This window comes from Neopelma chrysocephalum, unplaced genomic scaffold, assembly GCF_003984885.1.
Source record: "Neopelma chrysocephalum unplaced genomic scaffold, ASM398488v2 Primary Assembly neopelma1_96942, whole genome shotgun sequence".
Lineage (NCBI taxonomy): Eukaryota > Metazoa > Chordata > Aves > Passeriformes > Pipridae > Neopelma > Neopelma chrysocephalum.
Window position 1 is genome coordinate 2010476 of NW_020925585.1, and position 23561 is coordinate 2034036.

Consider the following 23561-nt stretch of genomic DNA (forward strand, 5'->3'; position numbering starts at 1 on the left):
TAGCATTTGCATGATACTCTGAAATTTCTAGATGGTCAGGACTATAGATATATCTTGTATAAATGCATATATGATATACATGTGTATGTATGTGTGTGTGCACATATATTTGTATGTGTATATGTACAGATGTATGCATATAAGTACATGTAATATAACGCAATGAAACTGCTAATTAATTGCTAACACTTTCCTTCGTCTTAAGAGTTGTTTGTAATATATTTTCTCTGCATAGTGTAAAGAAGCATTTTTCCTCACTGAAAATCATCCTTAATTCGTTTTTATCCCTTTTCAACCCCTGCATACCCTCAGGAACCACAGTAGACTGTTTTGCCTTGTCATGAGTTTTAAATTATGAATTAGGAGACAAATGGCCTCTGCTCTCCAAGGCTGCTCTGTTTCAGAGCTTTTTGAGGCTATGTTTTCCCTGCTTGGCCTTGCTAAGATGACCTTTCTGAACCAGAAGTACAACAGTTTTATAGCCACTGATGTCTGCCACAGGGTATAGCCCCCTATCTTTCACAACTGTGCTGCTAACACACCAGCATCTCAAGCAAAATTTCAACTCATAATTTCTCAAAAAATCAAATGCACTGAGAACACAAAATAAAATAGGTAAAGGAAATTAAATTCCAAAGTACCAACTATTCATGCATTTAGGGATGACTAGCTTGTTACCAGTAAATATACCAGTACAGTACTTAACACAGTATCAAAACAAAGATGGTGGAGGCGTTCTGGGAGCCCCGGGTCGCCCCCCCGCGCCGCATGGGAGTGTGGAGGGAGCCCCGGGCGCTGCGCGCGCAGTTTACTCCCCAGTCACAACCACCGCGGGAGAAGGAGAGAATGGGGGAGCCTCGCAGGCCGAAGCTGCACCCCCATGGAGGAGAGGACAGCTTCGGAGCACACTCAGGTTTGCCATTCCAGGTTTGGGGGGGAGGGGTTTGATGGGGGGAGGGTATCGAGCAGGCCATGGGGGTCCTCCGACTTGCAGGAGGTAGAGCGGGGCAATCCTGTATCAAGTGTCACAGGTGAGCAGTGCACCTGATGATACATGGTAACACAGTGAAGGAAGGATATGGTCAGGGTGGATAGTGGGGTTCCTTTACAGTGATGGGGGTCCCGGCCAGGCTGGGGCCTTGATAGGCACCCCAGCCTTGGATGAGTGGGAGGGTTGGTTGGTTGGGTTGTTTGTCTGTTTGGTTTTGGCTCACCTGCAGCTGCTGCACAGCTTCGGCATGTTCTGGATGTGTCTGCTTTGCTCTGTTGCGTCCTGAAGGGGTGGACAGGGTGGGGATTGTTCCTGGGTGTCTCCTTGAGATTGTGTATAGTTAGGTGATAGTGGGGTGGGAAGTGAGGGACTTGCCCAGATCGCTCTGACAGGCACAGACCATGTGTGCCCCTATGTGGTTGCGAGCTATGCTGGTGATGGTACATGCCTTCGGTAGGGTCACCCATGCCAGACAGGTCAAAACCGTAGGGTCAGATACATTACATTCTTGGGCAGGATGTGCTCGTTAGCCTTCTGGCAATCATCCTAGGAGAAGGACAACTCTAATCTCAAACCCGGGCAGATGGAGCTCGCTTAGCCCTGTAAGGCCATCCATCTATGAGAAGGTCACTCTAATCAAACCTACGTCCTGAGGACCTCGCTGCCACCGTCCAAGCTCGCTTGGCCCTGGCAGATGAACCTCAGGATTAAGGGGTGGGTTCAGTTCTGCGCATACTGCATCTCACCTAAAAAAAATCCATTGCGCAGGCTTGAAGGCTTTACCCACATGCAAAAAAGTCCTGCAGCGACAGGCGAGGGTCGAAACAGTAGGTGAAAGATGCACTGGGAGCCGCAGACTCAACCCTGCATGCAGGCGGTTCAGGATATTGGTCATTTGACGGAGATGAGAGTCTCTTGGGGCAGCACCCTGAACGACCAAGCAGCCTTTTCAAGGACAGCACTGCTTGCTCCACTCGGAGAGGGGCCTAGAAAAGGTGACCTAAACAAAGCTCATCTCCACCTTCACCCGGTTGGTTAACCGCAGACAAACAGGCATCTTCTTCCAATGCGGTCGCACAAAGAACAAAAGACAAAGGCATGCACCTGCCTCAAAAGGTGTACCTAAACTAACTCTAGCATGTTGGAACATCAGAACCATGCTCGATTCTGCAGATAGCGGACGTCCTGAGCGACGTTCTGCCCTAATTGCCCATGAACTGGCTCGTCTCAACATCGACATTGCTGCTCTCAGTGAAGTTCGCCTTCACGAGGAAGGCAGCCTCAGAGAACATGGTGCCAGTTACACACTCTTTTGGTCAGGTAAGCCCAGAACCGAAAAACATCTCTCAGGTGTCGGTTTCATGATCAAAAACTCTATTGTCCCTAAACTCGAAAATCTGCCGACAGGTCACTCTGACCGCATTATCTCCCTACGCCTTCCACTAAACAACAAGCAACACGTTGTCATCTTTAGTATATATGCCCCAACTCTCCAAGCTGACCCTGCTGAAAAAGATAAATTTTACACTGACCTGCGCTGCCTTACCCAAAAGGTGCCCGCAGATGATAAGATCATTATCCTTGGTGATTTCAATGCCAGAGTAGGTAAGAATTTTGAAGCATGGAAAGGAATACTAGGCAAGCATGGTGTTGGAAACTGCAATGATAATGGTCGACTTCTGCTAGAATTCTGTGCAGAGCAACAGCTTACCATAACTAATACTATCTTTCAGCAGAAAAATAGTCTGAAGACAACCTGGATGCACCCCAGGTCTAAGCATTGGCACCTCATTGATTATGTCTTGGTGCGTCGGAGAGATGTCCGCGATGTCCTCCATACCCGCGTGATGCCCAGCGCAGAATGCCAAACAGACCATCGGCTTGTGCGCTGTAAACTCAACTTCATTCTCAAATTCAAACCCAAAAGGGGCAGTATCCCAAGGAGAAGACTTCAAGTTAACGATCTCCAATCAGCCACAGTAAGAGAAAGATTCCAGACAAATCTTCAAACCAGGCTTGAAAACCATCCCACAAATCCTCCAGATTCCTCTCCTGAAACAATTTGGCATCATATTAAAAGCTGCATCCTGCAATCCTCTGAAGAATCCTTAGGGTTCTCCCTCAAGAAGAACAAGGACTGGTTTGATGAAAACAATCAAGAAATCCAGGACTTGTTGAGGAAGAAGAGAACTGCCCACCAAGCACACCTTGCACTGCCATCATGTCACACAAGAAAAACAGCCTTTCGTCTTGCATGCAGCAAGCTTCAGCAGAAACTCCGTGACATCCAGAACAAGTGGTGGACCGATCTAGCTGCAAAAACTCAACTATGTGCAGATACAGGGGATCACAAAGGATTCTATGAGGCCCTGAAAACAGCATATGGGCCTACGTACCAAGTCCAAAGCCCACTACTCAGTGCAGATGGTCAAACGCTTCTGACAGATAAAACCTCCATTCTGAATAGATGGTCTGAACACTTTCAGACTCTTTTCAGTACCAACCGTGTAGTACAAGACTCAGCAATTCAATCCATCACACAACAACTGGTGAAATTCGAATTGGATACTGCCCCCACTTTAGGAGAAACCCTCAAGGCCATACAGCAGGTGAAAATCGGCAAGGCAGCTGGGGTTGATGGAATTCCACCCGAAGCCTGGAAACATGAGGGCCTTGCACTCCATGCTAAATTTCATGAGCTTGTGGTGCGCTGTTGGGAACTAGGCAAACTACCTTCAGACCTTCAGTCATCATCACCTTGTACAAGAAGAAAGGTACTAAATCAGACTGCTCAAATTACCGTGGTATTACTCTGCTCTCCATTGCTGGCAAAATCTTGGCAAGAATACTCCTGAACAGACTAATACCCGCTATAGCAGAAGAAATTCTACCTGAAAGTCAGTGTGGCTTCAGAGCCAACAGGAGCACCACAGACATGATATTTGTTCTCAGACAACTGCAAGAGAAGTGTAGGGAACAGAACAAAGGTCTCTATGTAACCTTTATCGACCTCACCAAGGCTTTCGATACTGTGAGCAGAAAAGGTCTTTGGCAGATTTTGGAACGTTTAGGTTGTCCCCCCAAGTTCCTTAAAATGATCATCTCACTTCATGAGGATCAGCACGGCCAAGTCAGATATGGCAACACACTTTCTGAGCCCTTTCTAATAAAGAATGGTGTGAAACAAGGCTGCGTTCTCGCTCCTACCCTATTCACAGTCTTTTTCAGTATGATGCTCCAAAGGGCCACGGCAGACCTCGGTGATCAGGACAGTATTTACATTCAATATCGTACTGATGGAAGCCTATTCAACCTAAGGTGACTGAAGGCCCACACCAAGACCCTAAACCATCTTGTCCGGGAGCTGCTTTATGCTGATGACGCTGCCCTTGTTGCCCACACAGAAGCAGCCCTGCAGTGTTTAACATCCTGCTTTGCAGATGCTGCTGAGCTCTTTGGGCTGGAAGTCAGGTTAAAGAAGACAGAAGTTCTCCATCAACCTGCACCTCAGGAAGTCCTCCATCATCCTCACATCACCATCGGCCAGTCAGAACTCAAATCAGTCCAAGAGTTTAATTACTTAGGCAGCCTCATCTCCTCAGATGGTAAGATCGACGGAGAGATAGACAATAGGTTAGCGAAGGCATATAGTGCCTTTGGAAAACTCCATAAAAGAGTATGGCATAATAAACACTTGAAGAAAAGTACCAAGATCAGTGTTTACAGAGCCATAGTGCTGTCTACTCTTTTATATGGTTCCGAATCATGGGTCATCTACCGCCACCACCTGCGTCTCCTAGAACGCTTCCATCAACGCTGCCTCCGTACAATCCTGAACATCCACTGGTCAGATTATGTGACCAATACATCTGTTCTTGAACAGGCAGCAATCACAAGTATTGAGGCCATGCTACTGAGAACGCAACTGCGATGGGCAGGGCACGTCTCCAGGATGAAGAAATCCTGCTTTATGGTGAACTTGCCTCCGGCTGCCGCAAGAGAGGAGCTCCGAAGAAAAGATACAAGGACTCCCTGAAGCAACAACTCAGCCTCGGGCATATTGATCACCATAACTGGTCTACTCTGGCCTCTAACCGGGAGGCCTGGAGACAGACCATTTATAACGCTGCTGATGCTTTTGAGAAAGCACGCAGGATCACTCTTGAGGAGAAAAGACAACGCAGAAAGAATCGAGCCTTGCAGAATATACCCTCTAAGGAGTCTTTCTGCTGTGTCTTTTGCAACCGGACGTGTCTATCTAGTATTGGCCTTTTTAGCCACCAACACGCTTGCAAGAAACATGGGTAGAGCCCTTCCCAAATCTTCGTTCACGAAGCCTAGCCATGATGATGATCAAAACAAAGATGAGCTGGAAATGAAAAGAAGGAGAGATCTATGTTTTAGAGGCAGTGATGTCTTTTTAATGATATGAAGCACTGACTCTTCAGAGTTACAAGAGTTTCAATCTCATAGAAATGGCTTTATGTTAAGTATGAGGAATAAATTACAGCCTTTAACACCTGTTAGTAACACAGAAGTGTTTACAAGATCCTTATGCTTTTGACAAGCAGGGACAAGACGGAATTCACTTTTTGGAAGAAGACAGAGTAGTAATCCCCTTACAGCAATGTAGGAGCCACATCATTATCAAGTGCAATCAAAAAGGGAGAGCAAAGCAGCACATCATCGTGAAGTTCTGTAATGAACAGATTTTGGATACTGTGTAATTAACTTCAGAACTAAGTATTTTTTTTTATAAAACTGATTTCATTTTCTTCAAAATCTCCTAACACCCACACTACATAGAAAAGTATGGGTCTTTGTATTAACTTGATTCATTATGACAGTACTGTCACATCACAGTCACAAGGTATAAAGAAATCCCCAAGTATGTGTTCCGCTTTATACCATCCAGCAAACAAACAGTAATGGAAAGAAGAAAAGATGCAAATAGATGAGTGATACCACCCCCATATACTTGCTGATTTTCTAGAAAGTGAAAACATTAAGAAGCATAAAAGAGAAACACACAAATTTGTCTCCCACAGAATGAGTAGCTGTTCAAAGACAAATGACAACACATAAAATAGCATTCATAAAAGCAATGAATCATCTAACTCTACAGGAATTCACCAGCATCATGCAGCTGATAAGTGAATTTGCTGTTGTTGATCATCTAGGGTAATTTCTTACAAAACATCAAAAAATCCATAGGTGTATGATGATCTCTCTGGGTGTTTTCATCCGCTGAAAAATATGTGGACAAATTGCTTGAAAGGCATAAGAAAAGGATGTGCTAATTTACACCTGTCTCTCTTCTTCAGTAGTACTCTGGCCTTTGAAAACTAACATAAAACCTTGAGCAATCAATGGAAAGGTTCCAATTTCAGTGGGATTTAGAACACATCCTGAAGAAAGTTTTGTAGCATGGCTAAGATACTTTCACTTAGAGGAAAAGAGAGAGTGGTATGAACACTATATGAAATTTTATGAATATATATGAAATTATGATGCTATTATCACCCATGTATACCATGTATACTTTGTCTCTTGCAGTTCTTTACAATGTGTTAGAAGACAAACAATTAAAGGAACAGTTGAAAGCCAGTGCTGCACTATAAATTTCTCGATTGCTTTTGACTAGCTAAAGAAACAAAACAAATCTGAGATATGACATTTATTAGCATGATGGAAAGCAATGTGTTGTCAAGCTGACTATTGAAGAACAAGAAAGAACAATTAATTGCACAGGAATATTTCTTCATCTGAGTCTAATGGGCAAATTTATTGATATTTTTCTTTATTCAGAAGCAGAATAGATTGCAGAAAGCATAGCAATTACGTTGACAAACACATCACTGGACTTACATGTGTTTCCGTAATGGTGGATACAACTTTCTAAGATGAAGTCTACCATTTTCAGATGATATCCTGCTCAGGACCTTGCTCTTCCCTAACAAAAGTACACATCCTTAAATTGTTAACTATCTTATAGCTCATGACTCCATTGTAGGTGTTAAAGCAGACACCCACATTGTCTTAGTAATACACTGTTAAGACTCGAAGCCTGAGGAAAGAAAAGAAAAAAGCAAACACAAGGCAATAGCATTGCGTATGTAAAGAAGTCTTAGCCGCTTGACAAACCTGTTGGTTTTCCTCTTTCCCATAAAAAATTTTTTTGTTTTGGGGAGTTGCTCCACTTTCAAACATTATTTTGTCTTTCACTCTTTACATGATATAGTACAATACTTGTCAATGTTCTATCTTTTCATAGTGATCTTCTGGGAGAACTAATTCTATTTTAAAGGCAGAACTATACGATAGAAGGCCCAGTTTCTTCAAGGTCTCAGTTTTAGTGCTGAGGGTCACTGAGCCACACATGAACATTTTACGTGCACACGAACACTTCTACAATTCCTTCTGTGAAATTAGATCAGTTTCTGCGTTGCCATGACATTTGAGACATCCTGACTGGCAAGATCTCCAAAACTGTTATTGAATGTTCTAAACTGCGTAGAGATTTCTGGAGTTGTCTCTGAGTAACAGAGCAGAAAATTAAATAGAAGAGGCCACCCTGAGTTTTTACAGCCGAACTATGCAAGAGGTACAGAATGTGTTCAGAAGTAAAAGTCTAGTTTAAAGAATGCCTGTGGTATCTTGAATTTCTGCAGCTTAGCAAAAATGATTCATAAGATAAAATTTGGCATATCATCAGATGACACACTTCTTACTTAATCATCATTATATATATGTGGGGTCAGACCAGTATACAGTACTATTATATAATAATAATATAATAGTGATTCAAAACTGGTGTGAAATTCCACAACTCATTCAAAACTTTGTGTCAACACTTGACAGGATTACGTCTCTGAGGATGTTAGCATTATAGGGAGCTCATAAAACCCCATCTAACTCATGACTCCCAATAAAAAAAGTCCCCATATTAAAGGAAACTGATTATTCTCCAGGAGTGAATTTTGTCCCTTTATGCAGGAAACTCACTCAAGGTCTCCACATCTCTCAAGTTCCAACCAGATCCTCAGAGAAAGGCAGAAGTAGTGCTAAACAGTGTCAAAAAGATGACACAGAACCACTTAACAGACGAGGACTTGATTCCCTGTGAACATTAGACCTGGCAGTGAGGAAGCTGATCTAACCAAATGTTTTTGTCACAGGAATTTGTTTCCTACGGCTCGCTCAAGTGAACTCACAGGGGCATGCATCTGTGTGTACTCATGCCTGCAAATAAACCAAAACATCACATAACTGTTGTTGCCAGTTTGAATTAAAAACAGAAGGATAAAAAAAATGAAAAGAAAAAATGACCTCTTTAGAAATTAACACTGATGTGATGTAATAAAATAAATGTAAAAACTGTCAGAGCCTTCCTCTTCTACTAGACCAGCACTAGCCTTGGGAACCACAAATTTAAATTAGTTACCCATGAGAAGAAAAGAATGATACATGAGAACTTCATACTTCACAAACAGTATCTAAATCAAGTTATTAGAAATTATGGCTTTGCTCTAATCTAATATAATCAGAAGTGTGAACTTCTTTTCTTTTGATGAAGAATCATGCAAGGGGGGAAAAAACCCAAAAACCTCAATGCTGAGAAAGCACCAGTGAAGAACAAGTCACTCTATATGACATTTCATTTCTTAGCAATTTCAGAGGTTAATGTCTCTTCTGTAGCTCATGCATTACTATTCCTAGATACCTAGAAATGAAAAATTGCATACTCAACTCATTCTTTACTGCATAAATATTATACAAAGAGAATGGAAATTTGCATGTAGGGGTTTTTTCCAGTTAAAATATTGCAAACTTGATAACATTAGGATGAGAAACACTTTAATGCCTGTTTATTTTCATATTCAGGATCACTGAAACAGTTTAATATATTCTAATTACAAGATGGGATATGAGAGACTTAAATTATATTAAATTATGTGGTGGTTACAATGATTTGAAAAATCTTGTCATATCTACATTACATAGAAAATCTAATGATACATTCTTCCATACCCAGAATCATCGAGGACAGACAGTGCCCAACTTAGCAGCAGCTGACAACTGAGGAAGAGCATAATGTTGCCAGTAGCTTTTTATGGTAACTGAACATCAGAAACAAAGGCTATTACAAGGACATTTTAGTGCAAAGAGCTATTCAAACACACACATCAGACAATATTGTGCTAGTAGTATACACTGAGCATCAAAACCTTGTTGAGGAATGGTTTGTTGGGTGAATAACACAGTTCAGTTATGTCTCCCCTTGAAATGGACAACTTTGTTCTGTCAGCAAAGTGAGTGAAATTTGAGCTTGACAGAATAAGCTGTTATAGAGATGAGATTACCATTGATTAATTTGTTACTGGAATCAACAACATAAAGCTGAATTTACTTGATCTGAGTGTTGGGGTCAGGAAGATAGTTTCATATTCAACAGCGTCCAGAAAAATACCTAAGTTCTCATAGATACTACTCTGCAGTGTTTTTATTTTCTTCTAAATAGCTTTTATTCTGTAGAAGTAATTCCTGGCGTATATTTTTAGGAAAGTCAACACTTCCATTGATGTTTTTTCAAGACAAAGAAACTTCTCAGTTTTCTATGCTTTTATATACCTTTTATACAGTGAGCTATTTGGGTGTTGAAGACTAGTCAGACCAAACAAGAAATTTAGTTTTAATTAATTTGTAAAGATGGGAGCAGAAATCTGTTTGAGGACTTCCAAAGAATATAAGTTTTAGCACTATTTTAGAAGAGAAGCCTTTAAAGACATGACTATCTAGGTCTGGAGATTGTAGTGTGAAATAAATAATATCACATCCATTTACTTAAGAGGGTTTTGTCCAGTAGTAATTAAACTTACTTGAATTAGAAGTTCTCCATCCATGAGGAACTTGTCCTCCAAGTTTCTCCCACTGGAAGATTTCACAGCCATGAAAGTGGAAGAAAGTAAGGTGCTAAAGCTATTTAAAAAAGCCAGTTCCCCTTCAGACTAGCACTGCTATGGTAATAATGTGGACAGACAGCAGGCACAGAAAAGGAAGAAACTGTACCAAAGCAGAAAAGGCAGGAGAAATACCAGCTTTCATCCAGCCTAACTTCATTTAATTGCTCTTAGTGTCTATGGTAGAAATAAGTTAGTTGGTAGGCACCAAAAATCTGTTCCTCTTGTGCTCTAATTTGTACCTTTGTAACAATGAAGATGACAGCTGGTGCTTGCTAGACTGTAATTCCCATCTCACAAGTTGAACTTGGCCAGTTCACTAATGAAGTACCAAATGTGTGCGTTTATCTCAGGGTTTCTGCTTCAGCAGCTATTTTAAATATGAGTCTGTAAAATTAGTGTTAGTACCTTCTTTCTGAACTATGCACTTTGAAGGCGTAAGCATTGGGATTATAGCCATACATACAGACTTACACACACACACACACATATATTAAAATAGATATTATTCTGGTTCTAACTACTTAAAAGTTGCATGTGATATAAATAATTTTCTATGGTGTCATAAGTTTGGTCACTGCTCATCTGTTGTTAACTTGAATTTATTCAAACACGTTTTCGTTCCTAGCTATGATGCTTCTCTTGACGTGATAAAAAGTGAATGTTAAGTTCAGATATTCAAGAAGATGATGTCTAGCCTTATATTTCATAAAGGTTTTTCAGATGCAGAATTTACAAATTCTGCTAGCTACTGTGCCACAGAACAGCATCACATTGTTGAAAACATGTCAAACTTTTTGCCTGGTTGTGCTAAAATATTGAGGACCATGGCTGTTGTACTTCCTGTATATTTGTGTAATAAATGTCTAAGAAATCTGTGATCATTTCATTATGTGTTGTAACAATAAAAAGAAAAAAACAAAACACTCCACAAGTTAAGAGCACTTACTAGTTTGTCAGCTATTATTTGTACTACAGATGAATCAGAAAAAAATAAAAAGAAATCAAGAAGGGGAAAGGATGTATAACAGAATAAATAGCAAAAGTAGGCACATGTTATTTCTTTACCGCTGAGAACAACTGTCTTTTGGAATACAATTTTCCAGTTTCCTTTGGGAAAGTGGTGAATCTCCCAGGAACTTCAATGGCACTTTCTGACAAGATTCCCTATGATTTTACTAAACGTCTAGCCTCTGTGGTATGCAATTATATTGCTCTTTTCTCTTCATGTTGACCTCCAAGTTCAACTGCCTCTGACATGAGCAGCAGGAGAGAGCAAGCAGCTCAGTACCTTGTGAAAAGAAAATCGTGAAGCTGGAAGTTGAATGTAAAGTCATTATCAGGGCAAATGGAAACACTGGAGAGTGGCTCAGCACACACCCTAGGAGAAAAACACCGCATAGATGGTGCCAACCATGCTGCTTATTCATCAGTCTTCTAATGTACAGGGAGGGAAAAATGCCCTCATAAAGCCTTACTTTCTGAATTCTCTTGTGAAATTATGCTTAGATTTGGTAATAGGGCCCAACAAAACAAAGACAGGAGGAGGCAGGGGCTTTGGATCATGTCAAAGAATATAAGGCTAATCGAAAGCAGATTGCTCACTGATAGCTTTTACATCCGAAGAATGATGATGAGGGGGAACTGTTCATTTGTGTTGGCTCAAAAATATACACTAGAGGCCTCATTCTGTTGGAGATGTGCACTTGTTAAGCGTTCTTTGTGATTAGGTGATTAACCCATATAATATAACTCCAGCAAGTATACTTCTATTCAGCAATCTCCTCCCCAAGACAAATTGCACCCATACCATGTTAATCTTCCTCTATGGAGGGGGAGCAGGAAACATGGACCATTACTAAGACTCGCAGCAGAAGGAATGACGCATTTGATATGCGTAACATCAGGTGCACAGAAAGGGCACATCTTTGTAATACTGCCTCAAGGGTGAAAATTGGACAACCAGTGTCATCATTAATCTTGCAGCACTGTCTTAAATGGTACAGTCATTTAGTCCAACAAAAGCCCTTCTTAACAGCCAGGATACATATTTGATTTTGATCCAGTGATAAATGTCTTTTGATGGCTTTCTGGCAGGCCATTAAGTATCCACGAGAAAACTGAACACGAGTCACTATAGAGGGATCTGAGTTTCAGATCCTTTCTAATAAGAGCACAATTTTTTCGTAAGACATGTCTGCAGAGAACTGTTTCTGCAATCTACTGTGTAGTACCAATATTTATATGCCTGTATATTCTATTAATAAATGAAGCATATGCAACCACTATAGTTTCTTACATGTTTTGCAAGAGTTGGTGTTTAAAAATTACTCTTACACTAAATTTTCAATTCAGTGCTTTACTTGTGAGAAACAGAACATCAGGTAGGCACTGACATGTCTCCAGCTCCTGAATAACAAAAACAATACAAAAGATAGCATAACCTTTTCTCCACTAAATCATCCTTTGAACATTAAGAATATGTTCACAGGAGTTAATTAGGTTATGCATGTGCCAATGCAAATGTTCTAGCCTTTAATCTTTCAAAAATATTTGGAAAGGGCTTTTATCTCTCCATGTAGAATTTATTTATGTAATTCATTGCCACAGACTCAGCACGATCGTACATTAAAACTCTGTTTGCTCCTGTTGAAACGTATACTTCTTTCAGAAAAAACAAACCAAAGCAAAAAAAAACCCCACAAAAAATACCAACAAGCATCAGTGAAAACAGATATGTGAAATGGGATTAAAATAGGAGTTTTCAAATATTTCAGACAGTTTAATAAAATCGTATGTTCCACTAGCTACAGATCTACGGCATAAACAGCTCAGAATATGGCAGAAAACTGCATGCATTTTATCTGCCTGTTTACTCAACAGTTTCAATAGGAATAAGTACTTACGACGGTAATCCTTGTGTGACATGGAAACTGAGAGAACTTTTTTTAAGACACAGATGCTACACATAAAGTAGGTGGCTTGTGGATTTGCACACTGGCCTATTCATAAACAGTGAAAATGACACCATCTTACCCTCAGTGAGGTATGTCTTGAAAGCCATACTTCTGGAAAAGAACATTATTTATGTTACATATGAATAGTTACAGTTTGTGTGTTTAAGATGTGAATGCCTCTTTTTGGTTGTGCACCCACTGGAACACATAACATATCCTTCTTACCTCCTTCAGTACTCTAGGAGGGTAATATTGAACTTAATGGTTAGCAATGTGGGATAGCCTTGTGAACATCACAAATGAGACTTTTATTCATTTTCAATAATGAATAGGGAATGTTTCAAGCCACTGCACATGCAGACAGCCTCATGAATCTACAAAAGTTCAGAAACGGAATGGTATAACTGGAACCAGATGATTAGGTGCTTGTGCACACTAAAACTTAGTAGAGGGCAATTTTTTAAAGTTGGTATCTTTTTGAATTAGGAGAAGAAAAACCCTGAACTGAATGCATGTTCCTTTTTTACAGTTGTTCACCTACCTGGGTAGTTGTGTGAATAAACATATGCAGAACCTAGCATGAATAATGAGCTGAGCTTATGGTTCCCAAGTAAAGGATTACTTGTAGGATGAGCAATTTTTTAACTCTGTATATGCTTCCTCCTATCAGTCAGCTGTTTATATTATCTTGCCTCCCTCAAACACCACTTACTTTTTCCATGTAGGCAGTTAATCATTCCTCAGATGATCTCACTTTGTATGGAACCCAGTGACTATTTCTACGCAGAAAGCTTTTCAAATGCTGTCATGTAGGAACTCCATTCCGAGCATTCTTAGAGAAGGCAGGTGTTATTCCGCATTATTTAGATCCAGAAGAAGAAAGGAAAGTGCACCCATCTACAGGGACAGGATGGATAAAAATGACAGCAGAGTCCTTAGGTTGCGAATCAGTCATTCAGAGGCTTGAAAAAAATTCCTTGTGAAGAACCCACTACAACTCTACAGAACCTGTCTGACAATAGATCTGAGTCACTGGGGGGTACATAATCCTACAAAACTATAGAAATTAAACACTTTTTTCAAAACATAGACAGACATGACAGAAAAAGAGTTTGTTGTGAATGTGCAGTGTGGTACACAGGCAAATAACCAGCAGAGAGTTATTTAAAGTGTACATTCCTTGGTTTGTGGCCATCTGTTTGTTCAGCATTGGAAGAGCAGTTAGTGCTGTGAAAAATGAGAGGGTGCCTTGATCCATCAAAAGAGTGCTGTTCATAGAAGCTTCGCAACACCATAACAAATAACAATGATATAACCCTGCAATGTGTCCTTCTACCTATATTACCATTTTGTTCCCACTCAAATGATTTGTTGCAATTTGTTTATACCAGGAACTTTACAGAGCACAGCGTGGAGTTAAGGCATTTTCCTCCACCATCTCAGTACTTCAAGAAGTATTTATAAGATATATTTACACATATTACTGCCAACCTGTTTATGCTACATTGAGAGATTTCAAACCCTTTCCTAGGAAACAATCCATATTAGAAATAAATACCCCAGGAAGCTCCCTGGAAACGCACAGATAAAGCATTTTTCCCTTTAATTATTTTGAGAAGTATCGTAGAAAGTTATCTGTTCTAACCTAGGCAGGTCTGAACAGCCTCCAGTTGGAAACCAAAGAAAAGAATACTAGAGACAGAGAGGGAGCAAGCAAAGGGAGGCAGTGAATGCACGCTTGTCTTTCTGATTTGCCACATATTTTTCTAAATGGAACAGTTTGGGTTATCAGATGACCTATTATAAATCATTGCCATTTTTCTAGTGTAAATGAAACCACTCAGGACAGGATGCCTACTGCTATGGTCTAACCATCATTTTCTTCTCGGAAAAATATTAACTCTTATTACAATCAAAACAGGACACCTATACATTTTCAAAAATACCTTATGCTAAATACTTATTCTGCAGATCCACTTGCACAAGAAAGTAAAACCTCATCTATTACCACTCCTAAGGGCATAAGAAAATCCCATCCAGGAGTAGTTGAACATATTTTAGACAGGGTATGCATGTATGAGAAAAATTGTTCAGTAATAAGTTATAGGAGGAGGAAGATGTGTGAAAGACTTCTAATGTACCGTGGTGGCTGGCTTTGATAAATAGCCACAGAGAACAGGCGAGAGTAAATATCAGAATTAAGTCTGCTGTTTCTCCAGGGCCTATGCTAATGACCCCACCCCAGCTCCCTCTGGAATCAAACCTCCAAGCCATTAATTCATCCAGCTGACTGAAAAAAATCTAGCCCCAAAGAAAATTTTAATTTTTTATAATGTCTACAAGATGCCGAAAACCTCCACAAACAGCCAAGCCTTTTTCTAACTTATATGGAAAACTTCTATTTAAGTGGCTATGTGACTGATGCAGTGTATTGGAGTCTCAAGGAGAAAATATCAAGGCTAAAATATGGATCATCAGATTCTAAAATGCCCCCACATTTCCAAGAAAATGTACACATCACATTCTAGCAAAAATTGGCTATTTCTCATGTTTTTCGTATACAAGCAATAGGTTGTTGATTTAACAGATGTAAAGATTAATATTACTCATAAGAACATGTAAAGTAAATACCTCTTCTTTAAAATCTACCCTTTAAATCTCATTAGTTCAATCTGACACTGAAAGAGCCCTGGTTTAGAAATGATTTACACTGCACAGATTGTTTGTCCAGACTTAGTGTTCTTTTATGAAATGAAAAACGTGAAGATGAATTTAATATTTCTCAAATGAATAGACATGGGGTTTGAAATCTTCCTTTGACAGAGGTAACTGCATTCTGTTTCAGTGTTAATAAATTCACTGTTGTAAGATTGTTTTTTTTTTCTTAGATTCATTCCTAGTTACTGCCCATCAGTCTCTGTGTAAAACTATCTCTTCCATCAGAAAAAGTAGCAACACTAGCAGCCAAAGAACAAACATATAGGATTAGTACATTATGAGGAATAAAGAGGAGTTTTCAGCACTCTTTCATGGATGGTATTTATCACATTTTTGTCTACCCAGCTCCTACCAACTCTAAGGAGATAAAGAAGGTTGGATGCATTTTTCCTATTCGGTGTGGTTTACAACAACAATAATAGTAAGAAGATTGGGAGATGATGCATATATTTTTCTTCTTCACAGTTTTTAATTTTTTTAGGAAAAAATACTTCTACAAAAAAAAAAAGGGCTTAGACTTCTCTGTCTGTTATGCTAATATATTCATAGAAAAAGCTGGTGCTAAGGGCGGTTCTCCAATTAAGACAAATGAGGCACATTGAATTTCTCCCTCAGGCCACAGCAGGGGTGCTGGCAAAATCTACTTTATTCTTTCTGTCAGGGCTGAACTGGAAACAAAAGCATGAAAATTCAACACATCCACTTACAGAATAATAAAGGCTGTTGTTTAAAGCGTGAAGAGTTTTGGCACCCTTCTGGGGCCTTATGCAAATCATTCTTCCTCTCAACTGCTACCAACCATCGGTCTTGGAAATTAAAGATGTACTTGGTCGGTTAACAGCTGAAAAGAGAAGAGCAGTCTGAAAGTCAATTAGATTTGTATTAAGCAAATAAATCAGGTCTGACTGATATTGGCTAAACTAAAATGCATTATTATGGTCTGACAGTAATTCTAATTTGATTGACAAATGTATGTAGTGTATTATTAAACTAAATGAAAGATGAGAATAATCCTATTATTTTTTTTTAGAGCTGCTTTCAAGCAAATAGCCTCCCCCTCCCCCAAAACCACAATAAAGACCACCAAAGTTGTATTGTTTTCTACAGTATGGTTAAAAAACCCGCAGAAGTGTATTTTTTTTGAGATATTATAATAATACAGACAGAATATGACCTTTAGAAAATTACATTTTGTATAGATATTTGGCGTGTCTTCCTAAATACAGAAATGTATGAGGTTAAGGTATTTTTTTTTGTTCTTTGTGTCTCCTAACAGATAGCCTTGTCCTGATAGTGACATTGGCGTGTATCATATGATAGTAAAAACGCTAATGCCTTGCTTGGAGTGGTACTGTTACCAACCATAGCACCAACTGTAACAATAGCAGCATAATTTAGGGACAACAAAAATGTGTAACACATATGATGGTAATAAGAACAATGCATCTATTAATCAAATACTTATTGTTTTTACATTCTTGTACCAAATAAGCCAAGTACCATCACAAGTAAAAGAACCTGTGCAATTAAGAAAAATGCTCAAATTCGGTCTGATAGGATGATATATGGAACAGTATATGAACGTAATTTAGGCAGACAGCCATCTTTCACGCATTCAAAGTAGGATTTGTAATGTAAATGTCTGTATAGGTGGCTCAGTGCCTATGCTTGTGTACCAACACCCAGTCCGTATGTTCCTGCCAAGGGTTTCTTTTCAAGCAGGGCACGTGCAAAGATACTTGTGCAGTTTTGGAAGTCTGACAGTCGGAGATTTATCATCCTTGTCACTTCCTGGGCATAAATTATTAATGCTGTACATAGTTAGTTTTTCCCGAGAAAAGGAAAGATACCACACTGTACTAATATGGTCAGGAGCCAGGATCTGCCCATCAAAATACAGCATGAATCCCAGACAGATCACCGTTAACATTAAGACTATATATATACTCAGAAAGTATCATGGTAACCAATAGAATGGTGGCAGGCTGCTTTATGTAACTGGCAATCCAGTAAGTGCACAGTTTTGTTCACTGCTTTTTGGGCTTAGGTTTTATATATCTGAAGGAGATCACAAGATTTTAATAAGGAAAACATGTCAAATACCTCTTTGCCTCAAGATTTTTCGCATTCATAGTTTTGTGGAATCCTTTTTTTTAGAAATAACATATGAAAAACATAAAGACAGTGTGAGTGAGTAAACATGATGGTTCAGAAGGGAAATACGAAATAATTTCATAAATACTTTTTAATTCCAAATTCATGGCTAGAGCTGGCAGAATACTTCAAGAAAGTATTCATAAACATATGCTAGAATAAAAATAACATATCTACTTTGATGACATTCAGAGATATTTTTATTTGTTTTCCATAAACATTTATACAAGTGATTTTTTTTGTTTTGTTTCATTTTCAGGAATGTTAATTAGAAACAAAAGAGCTGGGCAATGGTTATGAAAATCATTGAAATAAACTTTTTTTTCTTAAGTGAGCAGAAAGCCTTCCCTAGATAAAAAAAAAATTGTGAAAAAGTGGTTGTTAAAAAAAAATAAATTATGAACTTTCTGTTTCTCTGACTCTGCTTGAAATCTTTATACCGCACCTTTCCCACCTGATGTGTTTTATTATGGGACATCATTATTGCAAAAAATGGTTTATTATTTTAAAGTATTAAACAAATATTTGCTTCTTTTCCTTCTACCTTAAAAAAGGGTTCTTATTGATCAGTCTCAGTATTTTAGAACCACAGAATCAGGAGTTACTGCTGGTAGGGTGAGAGCTTTGGAGGTGTCCCCCCTGGACCTACCCCCTCTTCAGCCCTGGTCATCCAACAGCTCCTCACAGGGCTCAATTTCTCAGTGCTACTCTGCTTGAAATCCCCCTAAACCACCACATCCCCCAAGCACCAGAGTTCTGCTAATTATTTCAGAGAATTATGATTTTTGAAAAATGAATTAAAGAAAAAAGGTAAAAATTTAATGAGATATTTTCTCTGGATCCACGTGAGTAAAATATTATGCTAATTGACAATGTCACTTCATCACATGTAGTTTGGAAAAATTTATACAGACAGTGTACGTATTCATTGGCATTCCAAAAAGAACTGTCTTTGAGTACTGTTACTGGTTTTTAGACAGGAAATTCTGGCAGATAGCACTGAGGATGCAGAACAGGGAGGCTGAGTTCCAAGTAATGCAACAAACTTTTAGGTAAAATTGGTTAATTTCTGTTGCATGCACGTGGCAGGCTGCCTTTATATAATAAAGAAATCATGGCACGCTCTCTGTGAGGTGGTAAACAAAGAGGTTTATTCAAACAACGCGCGCCTTTTTATACCTTGATCCCACGTGACTCTTAACCAATAGGAGGGTCTGGCTCTGCGCATGTCCCCTAGCTTCGGTGTTGCACCTCGGGACATGTTCCCTACATCTCCCCCTTCCTAATTGTATAAGAAGGTCACGAGAACATTACAAAGGCAACAGCGCAAACAATCAGAACAGTACCATTATAAACTACCAAGGCTTGCAATGATCCAGCATACTGCTTGCCTTGGCCTCTTATAGTCCTATTGTGAACCTTTTAAAACTTTCTTATATTCCTATAGGGTAGTGCAACTTGGAGAAATAACCTTATTAATCTATAGGCCTTGGCCTAACCGTGCAAACTTATAAGCTTTATTAACCTGAGGGTTTTAAATAACTGGGGAGTACAACTGTATTAAGAAACGGGCTAAGCTTAGCAGAACTACATTCTCTTAAATGACCCTGTGGCGGAGGTATTGTTATTTGTGAGGTGTTTTAGTGTTCCAATATTTGTCCAGACATATAACACGCTTGTCCATTCATACTCTCATTCGCTTTGATGGCCATCATCTCACGCATCATACACACACATTCATGGGTTTTTATAAACTGTTTTTTGCCACACTGGTCGTCCTTAAAGTAAACCTTAAACATAACCATAACCTTCTTATAACTTCTGCGTCATTCTGGTTCTTGCTGATGTGATTTTGTACCTTGTGGGGTGTAACAGACCTGGAAGGGGTTCATTTTAACTCTTTTTCTTCAGACTCACCAGCGTAGCCTCTATCCCAAATCAGATTTAGTGGTTCTGTCCACTGCCCAGATACCAAATCCTTTACCATAACCGATGTATTGGGAGAGGTACACTAGCCTGGGGTTTGTATTACCTTTCTTACTCACATGTTTCCAGCTTGTCACAATTTGAAAATTAATACATACATGGTTTTTCACAGATATTCTTTTAGCTATACAGATTCTCTCCCCCCTTTTTTGTTTAGTTGACACTGTTTTGTTGTGTTGTGTGCTCTTTGTGTAATTACCTGTGTAATGAGTGAGTGTGGAACACTTGTGACATAAGAATTTTCCTATTTGATAGGAGATATAGCTGCCTTAATGTGAATATTATGGACCAAGAGTTGCTGGGCAACTAAGCCAAAGTGTCTCACACTTTTGGCCTTTTCTGCAGTAGGTGTTGTGTAGGTTATGTGGTGCTGGTATATACCTATTGTTACATGTACATATTATAATATGTCCAGTTCAGAGATGTGTGTGGTATGTGTTTGCTTAATCTCATTTGCAATTAACCATGTGGGGTTAATGCATTCTGAGATGGCATTGCTGTGATTTTTTGACGGTTTGGGCGTGACATGATGGAGTCTTGAGCTAATTGAATGTTATTTGAATTGTCTGTTTAAGGATCTTGCGTTCTGATGGAAAAATGAACTAGACAATTTCGCTTGCTTCAAGACCTTAGATATGATGTTAAATGTTGTTATTTTGCCAGTCACTTAGTTCTTTATCAGTTGTTGGCCCTTACTTGTCATTGTGTTACTTTGTATGCATATGTATGAAAATCCAAACCTTCTGTAATTCACAAGAAACCAAACAGAACGCATTTCAATTAATAAGTAAGCACTAGGATATCTCAAATAAACAAACCTTCAAGATGGGGCATCAACTTGCAACATAACAGAAATCAGTTATAACATTCAAAGATCGCTTAATAAACTTTCCCAAGACAATACAGACGAGGTCATTTCCAGAACCTGCACAGCTGTGGTTCGTGGTCTGGATCTGTCCTTCCCTTGTTTTGTAGCAGGATTTTACCTGAGTTATTACAGCCTTTTATGCTGTTTCCAGATGCAGGTGTGAAGGCCCTGAAGCCTTTCACTGGTCCGTGTTTGCATCTGGTCGTGGCTTTTGAAGGTAGGTTAGTAATCCTTGCCCACAACCTGTGTTTTGAGAGATGCATTAAAGTTTTACCATGAAAGCTTGCTAAGGCAGCTCGGAACCTTGTGTCCTCAGCTGGCGTCCTATCCAAATTGTCCTTCGTAGCTGGCAAGTCGATGGTGGTAAAGGCAGGGTCCCCTCCTTTCAGTTCTGCAGTCTTTCTCTGCCTTGAATGACAAGCTTTGCCTACATCTCATTAACAGTCCACACAGTGTTAGATGGTACACGGGGCAAAATTAGCCACTTTAGAAGTTGCAGTGGGTCTTTTTCAGTCTGATCCCACGGTAACAAGGCTGCTAATGGTTGATACCTGCTGGGAATGAGGGTCAGGCAGATCTGTAGTTCAGGATTTCTCCCTCTGCCTATCCCTCTCTCTATTGCCTTGGTACAAATGTCTAACACTCTTTTGGCTTCCGGTATCAGTAGCCTGTTAGACATTGGACTGGAGTCTCCCTTTGGCAGCTGAAGCAGAGGGTGTAGCTCCTCTGTGGTCAAGCCTAAAATAGGCCTTAACCGGTTTGTGGCCCCTTGAAGCTTTTGCAACTCATGTAAATATAAAGTGTTTTTTACCTTGAGCTGCAGCAGTTGTGGAGAATCCTTTTGCTGCGTGAATTCTTGTCCAAGGAAAGTCCAGGGTAACGATTGCTGAATTTCTTCTGCTGCAAGCTGTAACCCTGCCTTGGACATTTTGGATTAGAGCAGTAAGAGTAAATGGCAGTTCATTTCCTGTGGCCATGCTCATTGGCATGCTACCTGTATAAGGGTGTATCGTGGTTGTCTGATATCTTGCTCGGCTATTTGCATCCCCTGAGGACAGACAGCCCAGCAATATACTTGCACGGGCCGTGCACAAGGCCATGATGGGACAGGCAAGCCTTGGAACGTTCTCAGGGTGTAGGAAGGTGGTAGAGGAACAAGTCTTTGAATCAGTTACCAATAGCGGCCAACTCGTTGGGAGCACATCGGGTAAAGGCAGTCCATGCTGCTGTACTCCTACATGCTTTATGACTGCGCTTACTGCTCTAGAGTCTGGCAGCATTCTCCATCTGTCACCTTTCTTGGGTGTGCAGTATATAAGGGCATTGTCTAGGCTGTTTGTTGTCACTTTGGGGCTTGCTTCGAGCTGCTTCCTCTCTGGCACATGAAAGCCTGTGGCACAGAAGGCGGCAAGCAGGACGGCAACAAGCAGGGCGATGCTGGCAGCAAGGCACCTGTTTCGCCCTCGGCACCCTGGGTGTAACTCAGCCCATTCCTTGCTATTAGAGTATTTTGGGGCATTGCTGCAAAGGGGTCTCCAGATATAGTCTCCTTGGAAGTGGTCAGTGCTACTGCACCTGACACCACTTGCTCTGAGTCTGGCCTCTTTTCGTATTCCTAGCTGGGCTTCTAGGGGCGCAGCTAGAGAGGCAGACCGGTGCTCCTCAGAGCCAAATCCTCGGTAAGGTTGAACCAGCTCAGCGGTGCCGTGTTCAACCCCTCCAGAGAGGGTTTGCAAAGCCTTTTCACAGCTTGCGTTCACCTTATCAGAAGCCAACTGCTTATACAGCATCTCTCTGGCCTCATTGTATTCAATTTGCCTGTGCAAAGCAGTCCGCAGCCAATTTAAATGTTGTGGGTTTGAATCAGTACAACTGTGTAACACTCTTGTGCTGGGCAGGTTGCTGTTTTTGTCTGTGGTGAGAAGCCTTCTCATGGCTCTCAGCGCCTGTTTGATTGTTACTTTGTATTTTCCTCAGGAGTGATTTAATTGGGCACCTGCTCTGCTGTGTCTCCCTTCTCCAGTTAATGGATTTACTGTTATACCAGTTGGGGTGTTTGCTGTGTTATTGGCACCATTCTCCCGAAAGTCAGATAAGCAGTGCACATGTTCTGTGTCATGTGAGGTGGAAAAATGGATGGAATTCAATGCCTTCGGATGCCCAGAGGCATTATTTAGGGATATGCCACAATCTCTTACCAAATGCCTCAGCCTCTGAATAGCTCCGTGCAGGGGCTCAGGCTGAGGGGCGTGGCTTTGGCTAAATTCATTTGAGTATGCCCGGTTAACCTCCAGGCTGCCCAGTCGAATCGCCTTACCCCTGTTTTGTTCCCACCTGTTATCCGACTTTGCCCTGTTTGCCTCCTCGCTGCTTCCCGACGGAACTACTGGTAGTCCCTCCTCCTCCTCCCCCCTTCCCCCCCTCCCCGTGGCTGCGGCAGCCTCGGTTCCCGGTGGGGGGGTGTGGGCGGGTGTCGGAGGCGGCGAGGGGGCGGGGCTACCTCCCCCCTCACGCCTATGGGTGGGGCGGGGCGGCTCAGGGACCGGAAGAGACAGTTCAGCACCTGGGCCATTTAATGGGCAAGATGGCGACGCCCATGAGGTACCACGTGGCCGGCAGTCATTCGCGGGACGGGGAGGTGATTCTGCTGGCTTGCCTCCCCGGTCGCCGTGATGGAGCCCTCTGCGATGGTCCCATGAGTGGGGATCTCGCATCTCAGGCTCCGTCCCCTCCCATCGGCTCGTGTGCCTTTGGCTCTGGGCTTCTGACTCAGTGCTCAATTCACGAACATCTCCCATTCCCCCCCCGCCAGACTTCGGGCGTTTGTGTCCCTATGCCTAAAAGTTGGGCGGCTGCTGCGGGCAGTGTTATTGAGGGGGTGCTTGTGGGTGTTATGCTCTTGCGTTGTCCATTCGTGGGCTGTGTGT